At 40.9% G+C, this 25340-nt stretch overlaps 1 protein-coding gene and 1 long non-coding RNA gene across 8 annotated transcripts in view; one reads left to right on the top strand and one right to left on the bottom strand.

The window, feature by feature from the left end:
- PALM2AKAP2 (PALM2 and AKAP2 fusion) overlaps positions 1-25340 on the bottom strand; it is a 266499-nt gene that overhangs the window by 77560 nt on the left and 163599 nt on the right. Inside the window, exon 1 of one of the 7 annotated variants that reach the window (XM_064404845.1) lies at positions 13259-13281. The exons of 5 other annotated variants lie outside the window; for them this stretch is intronic. The gene's annotated coding sequence lies outside the window, so the exon portion shown is untranslated. Of the gene's footprint in view, positions 1-12940; positions 13087-13258; positions 13282-25340 lie in introns of those variants that run through there. One more of the 7 variants, XM_064404846.1, reaches the window with a different exon arrangement.
- On the top strand, positions 12143-24488 carry LOC135290845 (uncharacterized). The gene is made up of 5 exons (XR_010353651.1): positions 12143-12936; positions 13562-14189; positions 15888-15972; positions 21577-21734; positions 24338-24488. It is a non-coding gene; the product is annotated as an uncharacterized LOC135290845 (long non-coding RNA).

Raw genomic sequence — 25340 nt, 5'->3', positions numbered from 1 at the left:
CCGTGCTGCAATAGGAAAAAAAAAAAGCTGCAAATCTTTGAAGGCTTCTTTTATTTTCTGGGACTGGCTGGTCTTGCAGGCAGGGATACAGCTGACTTAGTAAGAGTTAACCTAGGAGGCTGCAGTTAAGGATCTACCCCACATTTTACATCTTTCTGCTCTTCATGCTTGGAGGAGGAGGTGACTTGGTACCCAGAGTTAAACCAAGACCTGTAGAAACTTCAGCCTGTCAATCACAACCATTGAAAAGGTTTCTGGTTTGAATTTTACTGTATGGAGAGACTAGGTAATTTTGTTCCTTGCTTGAGCTCTATCTGCTGTCTTTATTCTCTATTTGTCTACTTGAGATTTTGGGATAGAAACTGTATCTTATGGCAGGTTTACATAATTACTTAAATCCTACTTCCAATCTTAATTGGGGATGTAACAAAGAACTATGAATAATATTCAGAGCAGCATTAATCTAGACCTGGTCTTTCACTTGAGTGGTAACAGGAACTAGACCTGTTAATTAATTAAAGACAATTCGATTTTTGAGAGAAATGGCATAACAAGAGCTTGGGATCTGCATTGCTGCAATAGCTTGTGTCTACAGGAGACCTCAAGAAATCAGGAAAAGGTGGGATGGTGAGCCTACTTACAGTTTGAAAAAGTAAAATACACACACAGGACATCATAGAACTCACACCCTGACAAGTGTTTCAGTAAATGTGACTTCAACACAAAATAGAAGAGGGTCATGTCAAACCAGAGTTTATTATTTATTTATTATTTATTTTTCATGTTGCCTGAAAAATACAAAAATGGAATTTACCCTACCCCACTACCACCCTTAAAAAGCATTTTCCCATTCCCTCAATGGCAGTGAGGCAGGGTCAGAAATGAACTTGCACTATGTGACGGATGCCAATGACACCTGGTTATGAAGCATTTAATAAAAAGTCAAAATGCTCAATACATAATTGCTACTAACAAAACCAAGTTGCAGTCATGATCCTCTGAAAAAAAACCCACGACTTTGCTCTGTGTCTGGCGTCACTGTTTTGCCGGTGCAAACTCATCTATCTGCTGGAGTAATTATCAAACTGATTCACAGAGAGTGCCTTAAAAGAGATTTCATTCTCATTGAACTGTAAAGTTAACTTAGGGAATATCTGAACCTTCAGAAAGGGATGTATTTTGTGAAAATTAACTGAACGGACTATGCTTTAAATTAAAAACAAATTGGGAACTAATTTTTCAATTCTGTATGAAACCGAAACCTTTAGAATGACAGTTGTATCTTTAAAAGTTTTCACTAAGATCACACAATAGTATCCTGAGGAAAACTAAAGCAACTTTTTTCCCCTCTCAACAACATCAGTTCACAGCTGAACAACAGAAGGGTGGAGGAGGAAATTCCTTTATTCTCACCTTCAAAAAAAAGTTCCTTTTCAGCAAGCTTAGTACAATGAGTTTGTCATCAATTGTTTGCAGGAAACATCTCACATTTTTTCCTTCTATGCAATGAGTTTAATCACAGAAGGTTGACTTTTTATAAAGAAAACAAGGCAAAGGAAAGGGAAAAGCTATGGTCACATAAGAAATCAGAAATCCCACCAATCTCAGTAAAAGAACCCACACAATGCTCACAGAAGATCCAAGCAATGTAAAAACACGAGACCAGAGCAACACAAGGAAGCATGGACAGCATTCCCACTTTATGCTGGGACTAACCAGAGTTTGTAAATACCTTTTTAATTTTATTTGTTTAAAGGTCTTGTGAATAAACTACTTCATCTGCAGCTACAATACTGCAACTGGCAAGAGCAAGAATTCAAGAGCAAAAATTAAACTTTTACTATTTCTTTAAGAGGTTTTCTAGTTTTTCTGTAGTGAAAACTATTTCTGATGGAGCTTTTCCTGATGGAATACAAGCTGACTGCTACTCTTCCATGTAAAGCCCTGATCTTTCTTTGAAAGAATCAACAGTAATGCAGTAACACACAGCTATTTGAGAAGGCTATATTCTAGAAGGAAACAAAGGCACGGATGAATTGTGCTTTTTGACTGTTTAAATCAACCCCTGTATAAGCTTGTGTCAGATGGCACCCTGGGGCTTTACTCCCCAAAACCAGGACACTGCTCCTAGTCTATCCCTTGGAAAGAGGAAGCAGCACCCTGGGAAGAGACCAGCAGTAAGATGTAGCCTTCAGGGTGTCCACCAGGCTTCCTGTTCTGGAGGAGGGTTATCCATGCCATGTATACCTATCTGATGCTGAAAATGCAGATACAGGAGAGCATCAGCAAAATGAAAAGGCTTGCCTGGTAGCTGCATTCCAGGAAGGCCTTTTTAAATGCAGGCAATATCTTAGGAGTAAATATATAATTCAGTCAAGCTGCTCAAGGTACAATGTGAACAGACTGAAGGATTGTCATGGTGACAAGGACCAAATCTTTTACTCTGTCACACCACCAGATCTGTATTTACTGTCCAGCAGCTCAGGCAGTTACAGCCTCCCTGGTGCACAGGAGAACTTGGTTCAGCTGACAAGGTTCTTCTGGGTGCTCCCACCACTACTGTCATACATCACACTGCTTTTTAAACACACAGCTCTGTGTGAGAAAAAAACTGGCAGTATCAGTTGAACACTCAAACATCTTCCCTGCAGAAAATGACTCAATCTTCCTCTCAACCTCACACAAATCAGTGACCAGAGCTGGGAAAAAGTTTCAATATGTATGCTTTCCTCTTACTTAGGCTCTTGACACCTAGTGCCAGCAAACACTTAGAAAAAACCCTCATGTAACACCAAAAGAAGAGAAGCAAACCAGAAACAGGCTAAAGGTGGAGGAAGGAGCTGGGCTTTGAAGAACAAAAGCCCAGAAATTCAAAATTTAGACAGACACTGCAAATGCAATGCAGACTGGAAAATACAAGAGCTGCCCCCTCCCACTGAACAAGGGTCTGAGCCAACACCATTGCCATGGCCACGCTGACTTGCTTGGTCAGATCCCGGAGCAGAGCTGCCTGCTCCAGGGCAATGACATTACCCACCAGCTCCTTCCCATCACAGATCTCAGGAGAACCGGGATCCTGCCCTGCCACTCCGAGGACAGATGTTTTTTGCTGTTATCCTTTTAACAGCCAAACCAGAGAAACTCTGGCAACACTGTCACAGACTGAGAGAGACTAATAACATATTTCTCTGTCATTTGTGTTTGTTAGCACAGAGGAAAATCATAGGGTCTTCTCCAGCCAATCCATGTCCATTCACATTAACTGAAAGCTTGAGCCTTGGTTTGAAGGATTTGGGTTTGGAGGAGGAGTAGCTTATTTCAAAGCTTTACAGAGAAGGTCATAAGCCTCAGCATCTGAACAAGAACAACAAAAGATCCAGAGAAGTCATTCTTTTGGACTTGTCAAGTCTCTACAATACATTCCGAATCTAAGTATTTTGTTAGTTTTTAACTCTGCAGCCCAGGAAACATTTTAAAACTTTAAAGATAAAAATAATTACAATTAACAAGCCCAAATTTTTTATCAGTGAAGCTGCTGTTTAGTTACGTAAAAGAGGATTTTATTGATTCCTGAAAACTGCAGAAGAGAAAAATTTGGTTTTTATCTCTTGTGATATTCTTTCTATCATCTATGGTAAGCTCCATATCAAGCCCACATAATCCAAGTAAATATGAATTAACTAGAAAATTTCAAATATTATTCAATAGCATGAATTTACTGATGTCCACCAACAGAATATACATACAAAATCTGCTTCACCAAACCAATGCAAACTGTATCAGCCAGCATCTAGTCCCAAATGTGAAATGCAACAGAGCAGCCGAGGCCTGTTTCCATACTGCCCAGCTTTTTAAAATGCCTGAGGTCCTGCCTGACTAGGGAGAACCTGAGACATTTTGTGATCATGACCCTCTACAGTGGAGGTCTATTGTTACTGGAGCCCACAGCTGTGTTCTTGAGGAATGAAACCATCAAGTCACTATAAAATCTTGGCATCATGCCTAGCAATGTGAAGTTCTCCTGCTGTGAAACTGGGTCCCCTTTTCTTCTTTAAAAAAGTCAGGCACACTGTTTCAAACTCACATTTGCCACAATAAAAACTGCAAGTCCTTCAGCGTCTCCTTTTTTCATTTATTCCCCTCCCTTTTGCCTCCAAAGGAAATTATTCATTAGATCCAGCAGCTAGAAAGATAATTTAAATGGCATGATGCATTTCCCAATGCAGCTGCACTTTGACAGATGACTAATGCCAGTGGGATACTGGACAAAACACCCATGTACATATCTGTCTCTTAACTACAGAGTCAGTCCCCATCCCCTGTGTCCTGCTGCTACAATTCCACTAACCTTCCAAGTCCTCGCCACTTAAGAATGCACAGCCAAAGAGCTGGTAAGTACCTGCAGAGGTAACCTGACATTTTGATGTTCAGTGTTGACTTTCCCAGTGTGGACCAGCAGTTGCATGTGCCTGGAAGATACAGACCCTCAAAAGGTGTGAGCAGTGAACCTGGCCTCATGTTTCACATTTTCTGCAGAAGTGTCTGCATCTGCAATGAGTGGAACATTGAAGAACCAATTCTTTAATGAAAGAAGACAAAACTGAGTGGGGCTCAACATGAGCCCAGCCCTGTTGCTCTTCAGAGGTCAGCACTGTACCATGAGTGCTGTCTACGTGTCACAGGCTGACACAGAGGAAAGGATGGCACAGGTTACACTGGCAGAAATGTTCTAGTCTTTAATTATCTCAGATCCACTGCAGCTGCCAATGCAACTTTGCCACAGCTTTAAATGACATCTTGCTCTCAATTTACTGAATACTGGCATAAGTAACCTACTCTCACTTTCTTTCACACTCACCACCATTTTTAATAGAAACTGAGCAGTTGATGTGACAAAACTTATGTACTCTTTTTTGCCTCTGGGTTTCTTACTGGTATCTAGCATGACAACAGACACAATCACATGTTACCATCACCTGCAGGACTCCAGTGTTATTTTCCTTTCCGCAGAAACACATCCCAATGGCATGGGAAGGGGAATGCTTAGAAATACCATGTACATGCTCCTCTGATCCCAAGGACCTACACCCCAGGCAGCTGGTGATCAGTTGGTAATATCCCATTGTAAAAGTCCCTTTTTTGACAGTTCGCTCTGCCAAGAACTTAGGGACTTGGCTTGATTTCTCTTCAGAAAGCTTGGATAATATAGAGTCTTGGAGCATGCAAGAGAACAGCCCTATCATCCTTTTCCTCCAGAAAGAAAACAAGTTTCCAACAGGACACAGTTTAATACAAACCCTACCCAGCTCTCCACAGCAAAGTCACATCCCTCATTCAGGCCAGCAAGATGACTTGCCAGAGCCAACAAGAACAGTAGGCAAGGCGTGCCCGACAGCTGAACTTCTGAGTTTTCCACACATCCCACTAGAACCAGAGAAGAATAAAGCAATTTTGCTGTTGAACTGTTGCTGCTATACAGATGAATCTCCTGAATAATGGAGAAGCCTGGGGAATGAATGACAGGCAGAATAGCCTAAAAACATTTTATTCAGGGCAGTTCATTTGAAAATGACATCTGACAAAAAGACAAGAGCAAAGAATTACCCCACAAGAAACATTAATTCTATTGTAGTTTCTTCTTTTCAGCACACTTTATTCTGAAAGCTAGTTTGGCTCAGTCACCAAATATTTGGAATCCAACTCTACTGCTGACCACCAGCACCCAGCCCCCAGAAATAAACAAAAAGTCGGTAGAATTAACTACCACCCAAAGCTAAATTCTGGGGAGTCCTGCTTATGTGCTGATCTTATCACAAACTGGCTCCAGGACTGTGTAAATATGTCAGTAGCTGTTGTCAGCTTTCCAGTGACAACTCCAAATGTGATATTTTCCCCCTAAGGGTGACCCTCCTAGAAATTTCAAAATTACCTGAGCTATCTCCAAGTTAATTAGACAGAAAAAGATTTTTCAAGAAAGTTTAAGGGCTTAAAATATATCCCAAAAAGCCAAAAATGTCAACTAATTAAAAGATATTTTTAATTTGAAGCAAGAACTATTCACTAGAAGTCTGTCAATACACACTTTGAGCTGCTGTGCCATGCCACTTCTGTTCTCATTAACCAAGTTGATAAGCACATTTTATACATCAAAATAAGCATAAACATAGGCCTTACAAATGTATCTCTTTAGAAAGTCAAACAGGCAATGGGACAGAGGTGTTTTGAGTGCCCATCAAATATCATTAAAAGGTCTCATTTTCAGAAAGTGAATGGACACTTATTCAGTCTATGTTGGTTCCTCTTTTAAAGTTCATTTCAAATTTTAAACAACTCCCCAAAAACTGTGGCTGCTGCACCCCTTCTTCAGAGCAGCTGTTCACCAGAGATTCAGAGGGGACTCATACGGATTTGAGGAAGAACAAGCTTTCATTGGCAATAATGTAAGAGGAAGGTAATATGACTCTGTCTGACATTTTTAAATTAAACAAAGCCAGGAACTGAAACAGAAAAGTGTTAGTGAAAGTACACTTTATAACATAGTGATGGAAGCATTGTGGAGACTGGGAACATCAAATGGATGCAGGACAGGCTCAGGCACTTACCAAATCAAAGAACAGCATCTAAAGCCAGCACAGGTTCTTTTGTGCTACTCTTTAGATCTAACTAAATTATCAAAATGGTTGGTTTGATTAAGCCAGTTTCCAGTGATACACTGACCAGTGTGTTCACACAACAGAAAAATACAGAATTGTCATAAATGAAATAGTTTTACTGTTGTTGTTCTAAGGGCCTTTTCCAAACAAAATTAATATATGACTCTATTAAAATACTGAAAATACACAATCAAATTGAAAAGTCAGACCATAACTTTGGTTCAATTTATCTTTTTAATGATTGCAACCAGCAGCAGGAGGAAGGAACAATGAAGAACTGGATCAGTCTCTGCTCTGCCGAGCTTAGCCAAGCCATGCCAGAATGATGCTGCTGGGAACATGCCCTGGTGTGTCCCTGTCTCAGCCACACGTTGTGTGAAACAACATGGTGTTGAGCCTGAATGTGTCTGAACTCTCATGGCTACATTTCCTTCTAATGCACCTGGTCCTGCAGATCTTCCTCGGTATTTTGGCCATAGCCATCCTCTCCTAAGTGCAAGTGAGCTGTGCCAGTAAAACAAGTCTTGATAACATAGGGACAGTTGGAATATCAAACCATGGCTCAAACTACAACGGTTTGTTCACTTTGCGTATACTTAGTTTTAAAATCAGGTTAAATTACTCTCTGGGTTTATTGATAGTAGTTCCTACACCAGCATGTGGGTTCTCAAGAGCACTGCCAGCAAAAACCTCTTCTTGCGCTCACTCTTGGGGCAGGATAGCAGCTAATAGGGAACTCTAAAATTAGAAATAAATGACCTATTTCTGAGGAAAGCTGATAGAATAATATTTAAAGGTTTGATATTGGTTTCACATGGTTTTCTTTACAAGGCTACAGGAGTACTGTGATACTCCTAATAGAACAGAATTAGAGAGACGAAAGATCTGTACAAACCAATTCACCAACTTTAACAAAAACAATTTTTACTTCTTTACTTGTGCAAGCTTTATTAATGTATGTACATCTAATTGATTTGCCAGTAGAGTTTGGTGCAGGATGCTAATACAGGTGATCATTTCATCTGATTCCTTTTTCTAGTCTGTCATCTTCCTGAAACCTGCCCTAGAAGAGCAAGTAGGGGGAAAAAAAAAAAGGGGGGAGGAAGGGAACTTCTTAAAAATGAAGCTTTTTCAAAGATGGGTGGATCTTGTTTGTATATTAGCAGTTCTGTTAGGGAATTCTTCTCAACTGGCACTACTAAACTTGCTCCACATTTATGAGATACAGAAATAGAGCACTCCAAGCATGTATACAGATGGAGCCATATTTTTCCCTGGAGTGCTGGGGAAAAAATGGATGTTATTAAGCTCAGCTCCAACAACGCTGGTGTCACTGTCCCAGACAATGAGGCATAAGATGTCCACTTGAATTCTTGAGTTCAATGGCTAAAAAATAATATCCCTGTTTTCAAGTATCAGTCCCTGAGAAGAACTGTTAGGAAGGAAGCTGCATGTGTCCTCAGGCGCATTTGCACCCAGGCACAGTCAACAGTCACCTACTTAGTAACTCAGTGATTGAAGAAGTTTGTGGGTTTGGTGTCATTTATTTATCTGCTTGGTTGGTTTTGTTTGCTTGTTTGTTTTGGGGGATGTGTGTGTGTGTATGTGTGTTTAAGTGAGTATAATCCTAATATGCCACCAGTTTAAAGGTATTTGAAAATCACCATGACAGGAGATTTTTTTTTGCGCTATTTTGTTGAGTGGTCAGCTTTAGTGGCTAGAAAGGGAATATATAAACTGCATAAAAGTCACCCTGCCCTGCCAGTACTATACCCACTACAACCTTAAAAACTTTTCCTGATTCATTCAGGAATTATACTAACAGATCTTGCAATTAGCAACACAAAAACATGTAGAATAAAACTGGTAAAACACAGAGAACCCTTCCCTTTTGAGTTACATATGGTGATGTGCATTTAGCGATTTATACACAGTTTTCTGCTCCTTTCCCCTTTTAAATCCAGAAACACGGGAGAACGGGAAAATTATGATGCCCAGAGCTCCAGAAGAAATCATTGTAACCAACAGATTCTGGAGAAAAAAAATCCAGAGTTTTGGAAGCATTCTTTCCCCCTGGATCATGATTCATCTCTTTAGTCAATTAGATAAAGATGGAAGACAATTCCAAAAAGGAACAGGATGCACTTTCATGATTCAGTAGCACATACCAAAGTTTTCCCTAGAGCTTGTGCATGTCATTTACAGCAATATTCCTAACCTTTCTAATAGATGTAGATATGTTTTGGAGGAAATCTGATTTATTTTAAATACAATATTGTTTTTCTTTGTTATTAATAAGGTATTAAATAAATAATTCTCTGCCAGTATAATACCTAGGGAAAACTCTCACTTTCATGCTACACTGCATGTAAGTCTCATATTGAGCAATGGAACACTTGAGTCTTCTTACAATAGAGTATTTCAATACAATTTCTGAGGAATTATTCTGAGGATACAGGTCTCTTTTCTCCTGGAAATCCAGTATCTTACCATCATCGAAGAAACAAAAAAGTGAACTTTGAACTCTCATTAATTATAAACTTAAATAAAACTATCCATTTTAAAACTTAAGAATGGCATGGTTTACAGTTGTAATGGATTAATGAAGGTTACTCACCACCAAAAATAAGAACAACAATTTGTGCTGATAACCCAGAATTTTAATATGAAAAAAATGTATCCTCTTTTTTGCTAATTCTGTCATAGTACCAGAAAAGTCAAGCACTGTGAATGTTATTACTTGGGAAACAAGCCTGCAGTAACAGCTGAAATTACAGTTTCAGCTTAGTGTGTTTGAGAGAAAAAAAGCCCTGAAATTGTCCAGTGTAGACGACAAGAAACAAGAATTCCGTTTTACAAGTGAAAAACTTCAGCATTGATGATTCACACTTGTTTTTCAGGATGAAGTGAGATACATATGTGATCTCCTGAAGTTATTGTAAAAAAACTATTTTTAAAGATTTGTACACATTTCAGTACTGAATAACCATGACTCTTAAATTATGACAGAAAATACTGGGAGGGTCTTGAGATGCCATCTTAATCAATATCTAGATTCCTGCAGTTAACTACAATGACTATGATGACAGGTTACCATAAGGTATTTCAAAACCCCCCAAAATTCCCAATCTGACTCTGTAAAAATCTTTCCCATTTGGCATAATATGGGATAATTAATGTTACCAACTACAACTGGACAACCGTCATTGTCAGATGGCTGAGATGGAAACTGTCCCTAATGGACTTACCCCAAGAGGAAGACTGCAAGGTTTGTCTTTCTCACTGGAGATGAACCAGCAGAATCATTCTCCAAGCTGTACTGTGAAATACATTCTTAGCAGCAGAAGAATCCCAGATAGGAGAGTTCACAGATTATGGACTTTGCTAATTTACCAGAGTAATGCATGCCAAAGTCTTACAGTTAGTTAAGCAAATAAGACTTAAAATTTTGGAGATGTAGAAGAAAAAGAGCACCACTTTGACATATGGCTCAAAGAAAACAACGTAAATTATAGATATAATTGCATCTGCTGGCATTCATTCAGTGCTGCTGCTATATTTCAAAATGAAACCCAGTTTTATAGAACTGCACTCTAGTGGTCTAGGTCAGCAATCAATTAAAGAACATCCCTGTAAAGGACCAATGTAATATTAAAGTAAGCCAGCATCATCATGAATTAACAGGCCAACTTTTTTTCTCCACCATAATTTGAATGCCAAGCCTATCCACATCAACTTCAATGGACTTGGTCCTAGTAAGTGGGAGTATTGGAAAAGACTTTTCCTTAATGAATTATCTGTGCTGAATTTCCTGGGGAACTCTCCTTAAGTTTTGGCATTTAAACAAAAGCAAAAAAAAAAATTCCCCATAAAAATGGGAAATAGGCAATGACAATTGTATCAAAATAACACAGAATTCAGATTGAACTCTAGCCATCCAAGAAACAGGGCCCACATGAGAACAAAGATCTGCCCCTTCAGCACAGCCTACTCAAAGAGACAGCTGCCACAGCTTTTTATTTTTTATAGGGGGGTAGGAGGAAGAGAGACTATTTTGGCAGCTTGAACAACCCTCTTTATCCCACAACCATAAATGTACTGCCCATCAGCTGAAGTCAGAACTGCCTGAGAATCGGAACAGCAGCACATCAACGAGAGAAAAATCACACTGTGAACAGTAACAATAGGGACAGTTCTAGATGTTGCTTTATGCAGCTCTTCTTGTCTTGCTATAAATGGAGTATCAATAGCAGTTGCTAAATCAGCAGGTGTTTCCAGTAGCAAAAGTGAATTTTGCAGCTTAGACAAGACAAACCAGGCATGAATCAAATTATCTTATGACCAAAGTATCAAACTGCTCAGGATTCTGCTGGCTGTATTTTTCACGCTGTAATTCATATGATCCTGTGTTCTTAACTTAGCCAAAACTCTGGCTGAAGTCAACAGGAGTTTGGTGTAATTTAAAAGGACTGCACACACCCCTTCGTACAGAAGCTGAGCATCCACAGTGAAGGGAAATAACCATCAGTTGCCACAAGACCTGGCACTATTACAAAATATCTATAAATATGGCTTAATTTACTTAAGAGCTCACCTGGGACTTGTACTCTTTGGACAGCAGGAAAACTAATACAAAAACAAGGTATCAGTTCTCAAAAGCCAATATCTGTATGTAACATTTTAAATTTCTGAACACTTACTTTGGCAGACGCTACAGCAGAGCAGCAAATGGACTGGCATTCAAATATAAAATGAAGATAAATCGATAAAAAACACTCAATACTGAGTGGTCAGAAATGCTTGCAATGAACACACTTAAATGAACACAATTTCAGCTGTAACTTCTGCTGTGGGCAGAGACATAAAAACTGTGATCTAAAGACATGAAAAAGTTGCATTTCTTAGGGAAAAAAAAGTCACACACTGTAACAGAACTTCTTTGGGTTCCTGAGGCTGCTGAGATCAGAAAATGTAATTTTAAAATTGAAATAAATCCCTGCCAGATAGGCAAAACCTCTGCAAAACACTTACACAGCATGAATACAAATTGACATACCAGAGCTATGAGACAATGCTAGAATCAGAGAATATCATTACAACGTTGAACTGTTAATCACCACTCATAATAAAACAACAAGTTTATTTCATTGGTCAAATCACAACTGGGGGGATATGCTCTATCTCTTCTAACAGTGATACTTGCACCTAATGTACATCTTCTGGGACCTGACAGGCAATTCATCTTAAGATAAAAACCTAACTTCAGTATGATGACTGCTCTTTAAGGCTAATGATTAATGTCATCAGGAACTCAAACACTGGTATACCCACAATAGCTGCCGGCCGGCTCACCTCAGTAATAATTTCAATATTTTGAAATAATAACTTTTTTGAAAGAGACACTAGTGTTTCGGAAGTTTACACTGCAGTGGTCCTCAGCAAAGGCCAAATAAAAAAGAATTAAAATATTTAAAACTCATGAACTCGCTTTGCTGTTACAGAGGATTCTAAAAATAGCAATACTTGGAACAAAGATACAGGGCATTTTCTGTTCAAAAAGGGGAGTCCAGGAAAATTTGAGATCGCCATGAAAAACACATGCTGATTAAAAAATCATTACGTCACAGGTTTCTCAGGATCTGGCTGAACCCCCTTCACACGCCCCCTCCGTGCCCACAGCCTGCCCGTCTCCCGCGCACAGCGGCCGCATTCCCGGCCGGCAGAGCCGCCCCCCGCCCTGCGCGCACGGGGGGATGAGCGCACACACCCGGCTTTCTGCCCGCGGCCCCCCCGCTCCGGCCGGCAGCTCCGCGCCTCCCCCGCCCGGGCCGCGCACGCCGGGGATCCCGCGGGGCTGGCGGGCACACCGCGCAGGGCTGCGATGCCAAGGGTAGAGCCGACCCCTCCGGCATGCCCTCTTTCCTCCTGGCCTCTTCCCTTCCCCTCCGCGCATCTGCGTTCTCCTTTCCTCTTCTCCCCTCTCCCTCCCCGCGATTCCATCTTCCCTCCTCGCTTTTCCCCCTGCCCCTCCTGGCACCTCTACCGACATCCCCTCACCTCCCCGGCCCGCCCTGCCTACCCCCCTCTCCCGCCCGCAACCAGCCGAGCGCCAGCTCGCCGCAGCCGCAGCCACCGCCGCCTCCCTTCCCTCCGCGCCGGCAGCCGCGCTCACACACAGACAGACAGACAGACAGAGGCAGGCAGACAGACAGACAGACGGGCGGGCGGGCGGGCAGGCAGGCAGACAGACGCCGCGCGGACGCGCGCATCCTGGCGCTCGGAGGTACCTTATCCAAACAGCTCCCGCTCCTCCGGCTCGCAGCGTGCGCTGCCAGCTCCGCGCGCAACGCCGGCACGTCGGGTCCCCCTTCCTCCTCCTCTTCCTCCTCCTCTTCCTCCTCCCCACTTCCCTCCTCGCCCGCCCCCTTCGCCGACGCCAAAGAGGGGGGCAAAGCCACCGCCCACCTTGTCCCGCCCCGCCCCACCCCGTCCCGTCTCGTCCCGTCCCGTCCCGTCCCGTCCCGTCCCGTCCCGCGGGGCGAAGCGCTCCGTGCGGAGGCTCCGCGGCCGCCCCCGCGGCCCCCGCCCTGCCGCGCTCGGGTTACCCTCCGCCTGCGAGCCTCTCCTGTTACGATGCCCGCGGCGGGCGGGAGGGGAGGGAGCCGGGACCGGGGGGGCCGAGCCCCGTCGAGAAGGAAAGGAACGCGGCCCCGCGGCTCGCCTCCGGGGAGTGCGCAGGGCGGGAGCTTCACTCCGCCGCCAGCTCCGGGGGTTTCCAAGCCGCGGGTTTCGGGCTCTTTTCTTTTTGTTTGGTTTTGGTTTGATTTTCTTCATTAGTGTGGTTTGGCTTTTTTTCTTTTATCCTTTTTTTTTTTTTTTTTTTTTTTTTTTTTTTTTTTTTTTCATAGGTAGTACTGCTGTCCCGGACTTCTTCAATGTTGCCTGGAACCCAAATACGCTTGCAAGGATTCCCATTGATCTGCTATTCTTCCTGTGAAGAAGCTCTGCCTTTTATTTTTTTGTTTCGATACAGGCTTAATTATCCCCTCAGCTCCTGTGCTGGAGATGAGGAACAACAAACCCTTTCTTTAAGCTGGAGATGGGAACAATTAACCCTCTCTTAGACCTGCTCACGGCTTTGTAGATCTCCTCAGTAATCTCTGTACATCATTACATTTCCTGGCTGAAGAGTTCTAGGTTGCTCTCATGGGGACCTTTGTCCACAGACTATTCTGTACCTCTTACTGTCCTTGATGCACTCCTGAGCATGACCCTCATCTAACAGATCTAAATTTGAGTTGAAGAAATACACACCATGGATTCATACAGTGGCCCAATGGTGTTTTTCCTTGACAATACTTCATGAGGATCTTTTGAGCACAGGAGGTGATGTTTCTATGGCCTGTCATAACCCTGAGACTTTACTCATGCCAGCTCAGAGCCCACCATTTTTAATGATTATTTGTCCATGTGTGTTATTTTACATTCACCTATACTGGATTTCTGATATTGAATATTCAGTCTCATAATGTCCAGGTATAATTCTTCACAATCTTTCTTCTTATTACTGCCAAATAAATTCATTTTGTTGAACTTTATTATTTGACTCCATTCCCAGGTAAGGCATGAGTGCATTGAACAGCACACATTGCAACACTGACTCTTGCCGAACTCTACACCATCCAGCACCTCCCTTCATTGTGAGAACTGGTGATTTATTCCTGTACTTTGAATTTTATCTTCTAAGCAATTTCTGAGCTATACCAGGGCTTCCCCTCTTGTTGTTTTCTCTGCTTAGTCTCCTTAAAAGCCTTTGTCAAGAACCTTTTAGACACCCAGTCTGATATGGAAATTAGATCACCCTTATCCACGTTTTTGTTTACCTTTCCAGAGACCTCCAAAAGGTTTGTTTAAGGCAGGACTTTACAGCAACAATGTTGACTCTTCTCAGATAGATTGCAGTAAGTGTCCTTTAGTTCCAGCCCAATTAGCATCTCTGTATTTGTACAGTACAGGTATGAGGTTTGCAAACCTCTAGCTCTTCAGTCTGTGTTGAGGTTTAGTGTCACATTTTCCACCCTCCACTCTTCAGTTTCCAGTGTTTTAAATGGGAGGTTACATGCTGCTGTTGATAATTCAGCTGCTGAATTCTCTGTTGAGAACTCAAGGACGCAGATGCTCACACAGAGGCATGGCTGCTCCCTGAACACTGTATGGTAATGAAAATGGTTTATAATAAAAGCTAATGGTATGAGGAAACTGAGCCATACACATGTAAGTACAGACATGTAAGCTGGTGCTATTAATGTAAGTAAGAAGCTGTCCTAATAATCAACTACACGTGGCCACAACCCTCTTTGCAAATATATGTGTCGAAAAACATGCAAGAGATGGTACAGAAAAAAACCCCACCAAGGCCTTCGGCCAGGGAACTGTCTGCCATTCTCCCTGCTGGCAGCCGTCTGTTTTCTCTTTCTCAGACTTTGCTGTAAATTCTCTGGACAGAAGATGTGCTTTCTTATGAACTTTTTTTTTACTTGCCACTAGCATGGGGCACAGGAATGAGGAAGAGAGATCAGCTCTGAACAGGGGATTTTCAGCTACCCTATCTAGGAATGTCCCCAGGAATGTCTGCAATGCAATTTTCTGCCTGAAGACAAGACTCCTAGCCTCTCTCCTTCTAGGATAAGGTGCTAGAATCACAGTACATCCTCATTCAGCCTATTTGGAGACAGCAGGCAGGGAGCAAAGGAAAGCTGCACCTGTGCATGGACATGCATTGCTGATCCTGCCAGCCATCCTGCCCTGCTGGCATAAGAGTCTGTAATCCCACAAATAAGCATGCCATCCAAATGGCGATATGGGGATGTGGAGGAAAGAGGAAAAGGAGCATAGGGGTTGCATCCTTTTTGTATGTTTCATAGCTCTGACCACCCTTTATTTGGTTTTTAGGAACTTCAGTTGCTAGAAACAGAATAAGGCAGTTATCGGATGGGAGGAAGGGAAATAAATTAGTGATTTTTCTTGTGAAAACCTTCAGAACCATGCAGAAAGGTCCCCTCCAGGCATCAGAATCATAATTAAAATAAGCATTGTCAAGTATGCTTTCTAAAGGCCCTGTGTTTTGGAGACTGGCAGTAGTGGACTGTGGAGAAAACTGTGGAAACCAATGATGTTACATTGTCAAGCGGGGAATTTTAGAGCTCCTCTTCCTCTATCTTATTGTTCCAACAGTTACCTTCTGCCCCTTTCCTGCTATCTGGACTCATACAAGATTGGACTGATGCATGTGACTGCAGCACAGATTTTCTTCCATTAGGTAAAGCAATATCACAAATGATGCAGTTTGTTAATGCTCTGTAATTTTTTTGCAGCATTACAGAAAGCTGCAGGTAGGGGGAAGGAGCAATTAATCTTTGCCAGAGTGCAGTTTTCCCTTATTTTCACTGTAATGTTAAAATATCTTTACCTAAATAATGAATTGCAAGATCAGTTGGTATTGTCCTAAAAACTCTGAAAGGAGGAAGAATATAAAGATAGCTGCATTAACCAAATATTTGTCAAGAAAGATAGTTATTTTTAACACTCACATGACATGACAGTTCCTCACTTGTCATTCTATTTCAGGCCTGTTTTATGTGCTTGTGAACTGAAAAGGTCTTATACCCAGTATCACCTCATTCCTCCTCCAATGACTGACCAATTTACCTCCCAAGACTGTGCTGAACATATTGGAAAAATTGACAAAAGCAGATCCTGAGATCAATATGGAATCTTGGAGGAAGTCAAGGAACTGTGACTGTGTATCTGAACTTCTGCTTGCAGGGGACTGCAAAACTGAGGATGTTTTTCTATATCTGCAGCCTGTGGACATGAGGACTAGTGCCACTGAAGTCAGTGGCAACAGCAGATGCTCAACATCTCTGACAACCGGGCCTAGTGCTTATGTGAGACCTTGTTATTATACAAAAAGGCTCTTATTCCTGCTCTTTTTATCTCTGCCATATAAACTGACCTAGTTTGCAATCTGCCTCTGTACAGATGTGTGCTCTTCCATGGACAGAAAGAGGATGGAACCATTGCCAACTAAGAATGCCTGGAGTTAGAAAGGGGAAGAGACACAGGGCAGCTCAAATGGGGTGATAAAGAGAATGAAATGAAAGAAAAAGATGTTTGGAGGAGAGGAGAGGAGAGGAGAGGAGAGGAGAGGAGAGGAGAGGAGAGGAGAGGAGAGGAGAGGAGAGGAGAGGAGAGGAGAGGAGAGGAGAGGAGAGGAGAGGAGAGGAGAGGAGAGGAGAGGAGAGGAGAGGAGAGGAGAGGAGAGGAGAGGAGAGAGAAATAGGGAGGAAAAAGAATGAAGCTCTATCAGTGTCTGCTGTTCCTCTTTTATTCAGGAGACAGAGGAGTTACTCTTCTTTTGGACCTTGTCAGTATAGGGGAGCCTGGTTTCAGTGAGGCAGATTTCTTTATTGTTATGGAGTGAACCTTCAAATAGAGAATAATTCGGAGAGGATACCTCTTCCTATTATAAATTTTTCAGGTTGCCCAGCACACTATTCGTGTTCTGTATGAACTCTAAAATGTGCTGAGAGCAATGCAGAACAAAGAAAGGAAGGAAAATACTGTGGTAATTATGCTGAATATGCCAGGCACTTTTATAACATTTATTAAATGAAATGCAGTCCTGAAAGGTGATAGCCTCCACTCAGAATTCTACTGAAAATGAAAAATTAGTTTTGCTTGGGATGCAGATTTTTAAGTGTCTTAGACTGGCTGTCAGAAATTTTGTGATTAGATTAATTTTCCTTTTCTTGTGGTTCTCGTTATTTATCTGACTGCAGAAAAACACGGAGATGAGCTGGATGAGGGAATGCTCCAGCTTGTAATGATGTGTGTGAGATGAAAATGATACTTCAGTGTATTCTCTCTGCATTTATAAAGCTAATGAATGCAGAGCTCCACCAGTCAGTTAGCACAAGAGCTGTAGGAAATTTAGGGGTCACATTCAAAAATGCTTTATATTCAGTGCAGGGATTAAATGTGAATTACAGAGGCAGGGAGCTGCTAGTAGACAACTGGCTGGAGATCCCTGTACTATTCCTGTCTTTGCTGTTGACTTGTGATGTGACTGAAGGCAAATAATTTTTCCCTTATTGGTCTGTATGAGTAGATGAGTTTTAGGATAGGGACTGCCGGTTAGTGGGAGTTGGCAAAATGTAGTCGGACCTCAGCTGTGTTTAGGGAGTTCAAATATAAAAAGTTCATACATAGAATGAACTTAAAAATTCCTTTCTGAAGTTATTCACCTGACTAACAGGCTCCTTTACACACATCTATTATGTGGTGGAATAACTTGGCAAGATCTCTATCAGCCGCTCACTACATGAGTAATCTCATTGGATTAAATGTGACTCCTTGAGTGAGTAATGTTTTAGTATTGGCTCCATAAACTGAGTCACTATCAGCGTACAAACTACATGTGCAACCCTGCAAGCACTTACCACACAATATAGTGTTTTTTACTGCAAGCAGCTCTGTCAGAGGAGTAATACCCAGCAGTAACTGTTTCTGTCATCTACACTCACGGGAAAAAGTTACTCTGTTCTGAAGTTGAAAAACCAGCCAAGTTTCACTGGCATCATGTTCTCTTCGATGCACAGGAATTGTTAGTTTCCCTTCACAAGAAATCCAAATAAGCATTCAGTACCTATAGTATTTTAAGGAAAAAAATCTATTTTATTGCAGCTTGCAGGAATGCCACCGTGTAACCAACTCATGGATATTCCCTCTCTGCAGAAAATGCAGTCATTGCAAATCTGGAGCTGTAAAGTTTCACTTAAAGTTCTTTACAGTCTTGCTTCAGCTAGCGTTTCTGCTTTGATTCCTTGTGCCTAATCTTTGTCTCATTGTAGCCTTGTCCACAATAGCGCCTGTTTCTTTCCCCTATTGTGACTCCCCCTTTGTGACTCTTTTCAGTCAGCTCCTTTTCCTAAGGGTAGAAAAAAAATTCCATTCAGCAGTGTCCCTCTTTTATTCTACAAACCCCTCTTTCAACTCAACCCCTCAGCTTCATCAATGATACCTATACAAGACAGTCTTCAAAGATGTTTTGCCATGTCCAGCTTGCCTGATTGATCCAGACCATCCTCAGGCCAGTAAGTGAATCTCTATATATTTTTTTGATTACTGTCTCCATAGGAAGAGCCATATCAATATAGCAGTACTAGTTACCACAGCATTACATATTCTACACTTATATCAACTGGTGAGGCATCATAAACATGGACTACAGTACTGCAACAATTATGTACAGTTGCATATTGTTCCTGTGATAGAGCGGGCATAGCAAAAAAGATTTAAAGAGCAGTCACTATTTTAGAAATAGGGTACCTCTGTAACTCTTCTATACAATACTTGAATAGCATATTCTCACAAAAAGCATTTGTTTGTGAACTAAAGAGCTTGATCCAAAGCCCAATGGAGACTCTTCCAATGCATTCAATAAGCTTTGGATTAAGTCCTTCCTGAGGAACAGATGCAGCCTTTTATTCACTACCAGTGGAACAATAAAAAGAACAAGACAAAGAATAAAGTTGTCTGCAGAGAATAAAGCAGTGTTGTCCTGCGACATCTTAAATACATTAGGCTCCATAGTTAAAAGAAAGTACTGTAGAGCTGGTCAAATTGTTTGTGTAGGCAATTCACAAAATGTACAGTCCAGAAATGTTTAAGTATCTACACATAAACACCCATACATAGTGTATTTCACTCATTATTCAACTTAGTAGTATTTGCAAAAACTGAGTTATTTATAACTATAAATTCCAGTAGTTCAAGCAAAGATAAGACAGAAATAATTTGTTGCCATTAATGACCAAAACTGTGATGGAAGAAGGAGCTGGAAGTTTTTTATGCTCTTAGAGGGATCCAAAGTGTTTACTGAGACCTGGACTTGAGACAGGCTTTCCGTTAGTAAGTTTATCTCATTCAACACGGTGATTGCTTATCTGGCCCATGTTATCAAAATGCAGGCAGTAATGGGTGCTGATGTGCAGAGACCTCTCCTGCCCTGCAGGAAAAACTGGGGCCAGAGTCACCCCAGGAAAAAGAGTCTGATAAGGGAGATAAGAAACTGTGGGAGATACAGGAGAGAGGACTAAAGTAAAAGTGACAGCAAACAAGAGGAACAATTAGCAGAAATTGAGCTTTAGCAGAAACTAAGCGGGGTGGGAACCTGGGACTTGCAGCAGAGAGAAAAAAAAAATAAAAGAAGAGAATGTAATCAAAGGCTTTCAACAGGCCTGTGTAGATCTTGTGAAGAAATCTAGCGAGAGAGAAATAGTGAAAAGTATGTCAGAGAAAGAGTGAAAAGTATGTTTTTGAAACACCTGCATGGATTTATGCAGAAAGTAGAAATTGGAAAAGAAGCCTGATTAGAATAGGTTGCAGTCATAGCAAGAAAAGACCTTCACATGAATATGTGAGAGAGACAAGGTGGATTTTGAAAGAACTGTCAGAGGAATTTGAGGAACTTTTAGTGTCTGAGACAAGAAAATGTGATGAGCAGGAAAGGACATTACACAAAACTTTAACCAGGAAAGGAAAAAGAGAATCAAAAGCTGATGACTAATATTACACTAAGCAACTTCTATAATTATTAAAACCAATAACATTTAAACTTTACCTGCTCATATCGCAATGTTCCTAGCCTTTTCAGCTCACAAGTAGCAGCCTCCAAAGCAGGTCAGTTTTCTTAAATTCTAATTGCTAGGCAAAGCCAACACAGTAGTTACTTCTGTTCCAAACACGAACTAAATGGAGAAAGGGACATTTTATCATGACATCTTTTCCTGGAGTATTACCACAGATGTGCTCTGACAATAACGATTGTCAGAGAAAGAAAGAGAAAAAAGAAAGAAGAAGACAAATCCTTCTGCCTTTGCTTTTACTCCTACATGGGGAACTCCGTCAGCCTCCAGTGACTGAAATCCCTACTACACAGAACATGAGAACCCTCTTCCGTACTCCTGACATTTTCAAATTTATGTTGCTACAGTCTTAGTGAATAATCCTGCAAATTCTCGACCTTTCTGAGTTTTGCACATTGAAGTGCTAATCTTCAGCAGTTAAGCTGCCTTCTCAACACCCTTTACCTCAACACCGTCAACGCCCTTCTCAGGCCCTTTACCAGGCCGTTTACCATCACGAGAAAAGCTTATTCTTTCTAGTGCTATTGCAATGGTGTTAAATGCCTCCAACTGGAATGCGTTGTCTGCTGCAGAGTGGATGGCAACACTAGAAATGGCTAAGAAAACCAAGACTACCTAAGGTTCTCAGAAAATCAGAGACAAGTGGATAATATTTCAAAGAACTGGATAATAGTTCAAAGAAGAATTTTTTGTCTCATAACTGAGAAGATGTTTTTTCCCCTCAAATAAAAGTATCATAGTTTCCTAAAGAAGTGTCCTTTTCTTGAATTAGAAAGGAAATAGGCCCAGTGACCAAAGCTGAAGGACTGGCTATCCCTGCAATAAGCTAAGGTCTTAGCTTCACTGTGTTTTCTGATCATCAGAAGTGCAATCAGGCAAAATGAAGCTATAATAAGTTGATATGAGAACCTGATAATAGCCTCATAATAGGTCTGCTGATTAAATACACACTCTGCACTACAAAATCCAGCTCTGCACTACAAAACTGATGTGCATTTTAATGTCTAACTCACTGTTGGAGGAGGCAATCTTATTTGTCTTTGGATGTGGAGGTAGGGAGGCATGTTTTACACAGGTGCCACAGCTTGACAGTGTTGTTACTCAGCTTAGACAGTTTCCATGCAGAGTCACAAAAATAAAACTACAAAGCCAGGGGCCAAACATAATGTTTGATCAGTTTGAATGACTAATAAGTCTCTGGTTTCTCTAAGCAGTGTTGCCTGCCTCCATGATGATACAAAGATGCACTCAAGAGCAATTAGCAGAACGAATGGGAATGAACTCTTAGCTGTGTGCTGTGACATGCGGTTCAGTAACTCAGATGAATTCTCCTCTCGATCACCCTGCCCAGCTCTGCTGACTTCAGCATGAGGTAAGCTTTGGACAGGACCAGGGATGGACAGTGCAGCCTGGGAAAGCAGTGATGAGAGCAGACAGGAGCCAGCTGGGGAAAGCATCAGTTGCAGAAAATAAACTATTTTGCTCTTTGAAGTTGGCTGGTACCTTGCCTCAGTGTTTTGCCACATACTGTGAATGAATTTCAGAAGTACCTCATCGAGGTGGGCATAGCAGCGAGATACACCTGAAACTGCCTGAAGAGTCAGGAAGAAGGGGATAAAAGGCCAGGAAGGCTTACACTTTGAAAGATCCCAATCATCCCAGATGACAGGGATTTTTGCTGTCTGGCCTTGCAAGCTTCAGATACTTGTACTATGCAGAAAAAAGCATTTCCATTATAAACTGATACTGAGTGCTGAAAATATCAAAGCCTCTGCCATTTTGAGCTATAAGGAAACTTTTCATCCACAACACATTTATGGGAGCAGGAAAAGAGGGAGGATGAGGGGAAGGGGCATATCCTAGATCTGCTTGAATTGTTTGTTTGTTTGTTTTTAAGCAGCTGTACAGTGAAATTAATTATTTTTTCCATAAATTTCTGGACTCACTTAGGTTCTTTGGAGATATAATATTTTATAACACCAATGAAAAAGAAAAGTGATGTTCTATATTTCTAATAAAATATGACACCAAAATATTAGCACTGAAAGACAAATTCAGCCTACTGCTGATTTTTTCCATGGTCCTAATGATGTTGTTGAAATTAGAAGTTTTCCACCAAGATAACCTCTCAATCTCCTGTACAGCAGTATTACAGAAAAAACAAATGTTTTTCATGTACATCTTCTTCCTTGTTACCAGTCAGCAGCAATAATGGTGGAAATATAAAGACAACCAGCTATAGTTTATGCTACTCCCACACACATACACGTTTTGAGCAAAAGCTGCAAGAATGGCTCAGTAATAAAGAACACTGTATTCTGAACCTGCACTCCAAAGAGAGCTGCAGGCATAACAGGATGCAACAATGCAACAATGAAGAGGCAGCATTTTGCTATTTAGAAATGTAGGAAGAAACATAAAAAGCCCCTCCAAGATTACTCACAAACTTTGTCTTGTTCAACAATAGGTCTAATTCGGCTTGTTCAGAGCATGTTAATGGAATGGCTCTTAGGGAGGAATACAAATTCCCCCTCTGAGGGAGAGTATTCCAAGTGTAGCACTTGTTTACTGATCCATATCCTGTCTTTACTGGTTATGAATATAATTACCTGTTTGATGTAAGAATTTTCTACACTTAATTGAAAGCTACACTAATTACCATTTACTTGAACCACACAGTCAATAGCACAGTCAGGACCTAAGTGTAGCTTGTTTCTTCTTTGTTGCGAGATCATTAAAGGAAAGGGAAATTTATGATGGCCCAGGCCTCCCCTTAGAGTAAGTTGTTTGTTGAAAATAACACAGATATGAGGATTTCACTTTCTTGTTTCTATTAATTGAAAATATTATTGAAACAATACTGCAACTAGGTCTGCATAGATTATTTTTGGAGTGGATCTAGAACTGATAGTTTTCTTATATGAAAATAGCATTGCCATTTGACATTTTAACAATAGAAAGTACAATAATTTTCAATATATCTCTCAGCAATTGTGGAAGAGTTTATAACCAACTGCTCTATACAATCTCTGCCTCAAACACAAGATTGTCCCTTCCACAAATTGTTAGCACTTTATTAAGGAAAATTTTAGCTCTTTGTCATTTTCTATGACTAAATTAAACTTTTTTCCATGTGGGTGAGGATACTCTCATGGACTTTATTGACTTTCCTGTGCTGGTATTTTGCTGATTCTGCTCATGCTACATTAGTAGCAACACTGAGTCAGCCTCCCTTTTGCAAAATTATGTCATTAAACCTCTTCCTTCAGCAGGGGGTCTTTATTGAAAAAATGACACCTCTTTTCCAAAACTAAGGAGGAAACAATGCTAAGTCAGATTTTGTTCTGTGTGATATTACACTCCCAAGCATTCAAAGTACTGTACTATTAAAACAAATTGCATTCCACAGCCATCGAACAAAGTCCCGTTTTCCTTAAGTATGACCTTAACTTGAGCTAGAGAGTGTTACAGGCTGATTAAACTCCAGCTGAGAGCTTTCCCAGCAGCCCTAGAGGCCCTGCTTGTGACATTAGAGCTGCCACGAAGCAGCTACACTGAGCAGAGCATTGATAGCAACCTGGGCACAATGTCTGGGAATGCCTGGGCAAGTCCATGCTCCAGTTCCAACAAGAATAATTTAAATATCTGATTTAACCATAACATGAAGGGGTTTCATTTTGGCTTATTTGCACTATCAATTTAGACCTTACTTTTATTGCTTGTGTTATAAATTGTTTCTCTAATTAAAAGTAGTTTATTATTGATTGGTATCTCTGAGGATGCATTGACTTGCTGCTTTATAGAGATTTAACCTTAAATTTGGTAATTGTTTTTGATACTCAGAAGTGTGAAATTCTATGTTATGCCATCTGTTCTAAATTGTTAATTTAGAAGGTAGTACATGTAGTCAGATTCGCATTTGTTATTAGTAGATCTGTTTTGTTTTGGTATTTTTAAAACATTATCTTGTTCCAGGACCATTTGGATTTTATCAGCACTGTAGAAAAGAAAAAAATAGAGCCTGTAGGAGATCTGGATTTTGAGAAATTTTTTTTCCAGCTAGTAAAAGAAAGAAGTAAGTATTGTAAGAAAAATCAAAATGTGTTTTGTGTTTACATTTTTCTCATTCAAAAAAAGAAGTTATGCAGATGCTGGTTTGAGCTGATTAGTCACTGTGGTTTTTAAGATCTTAAAGGTAGCTGATGTGAGTTCTTATGTTAGTGTTCACTCACAGACAAGAAGAAGACACAAATTTACTGCATTTTATCTTTAAATTCTTCTCCAAAGAAATTTAACTAACTGTAATTAAAAAATTCCAATCAAATCTACTTTTATAGCAGATGTGTGAAATATGCTTCATCATTCTCAGATGAACCTATTTAAGAGCCTAGATTGCTGTTTAATTTAATTTTAAAAAGTGTGGAAGATTAAAATAAATTTAGATATTAATATGGCCTGTGTATACTCTACTTTGCTTCTTTAGAAATGTCTAGTGTAAAATTTTTGGAGACACCTCTAGTTTTTAACACGGTTGTTTTTGGCTTCAGACAAAAACTTCAGCAATGTCAGCCAATGTGAAGATGAATATCTTGGTCCTGCAGGAATTCACCTGTCCATTCATTGCCTTTCCACTCTTTATCTTACTAACAATTTCATTTGCTGCTGTTGAAAACACATGGCTGCACATGACCACAGTGAGAACGACAACATGAGCATGAGCCACCAGTGTGCCCAGGTGGCCAAGAAGGCCAATGGCATCCTGGCCTGGATCAGGAATAGTGTGGCCAGCAGGAGCAGGGAGGTCATCCTTCCCCTGTACTCGGCACTGGTGAGGCTGCACCTTGAGTGCTGTGTCCAGTTCTGGGCCCCTCAGTTTAGGAGGGACGTTGAGACACTTGAGCGTGTCCAAAGGAGAGCAACGAGGCTGGTGAGCCATATGAGGAATGACTGAGGGAGCTGGGGTTGTTTAGCCGGGAGA

Source organism: Passer domesticus, chromosome Z, assembly GCF_036417665.1.
Source record: "Passer domesticus isolate bPasDom1 chromosome Z, bPasDom1.hap1, whole genome shotgun sequence".
In the NCBI taxonomy this organism is placed as follows: domain Eukaryota; kingdom Metazoa; phylum Chordata; class Aves; order Passeriformes; family Passeridae; genus Passer; species Passer domesticus.
This window is presented reverse-complemented; position numbering and strand designations above follow the sequence as displayed.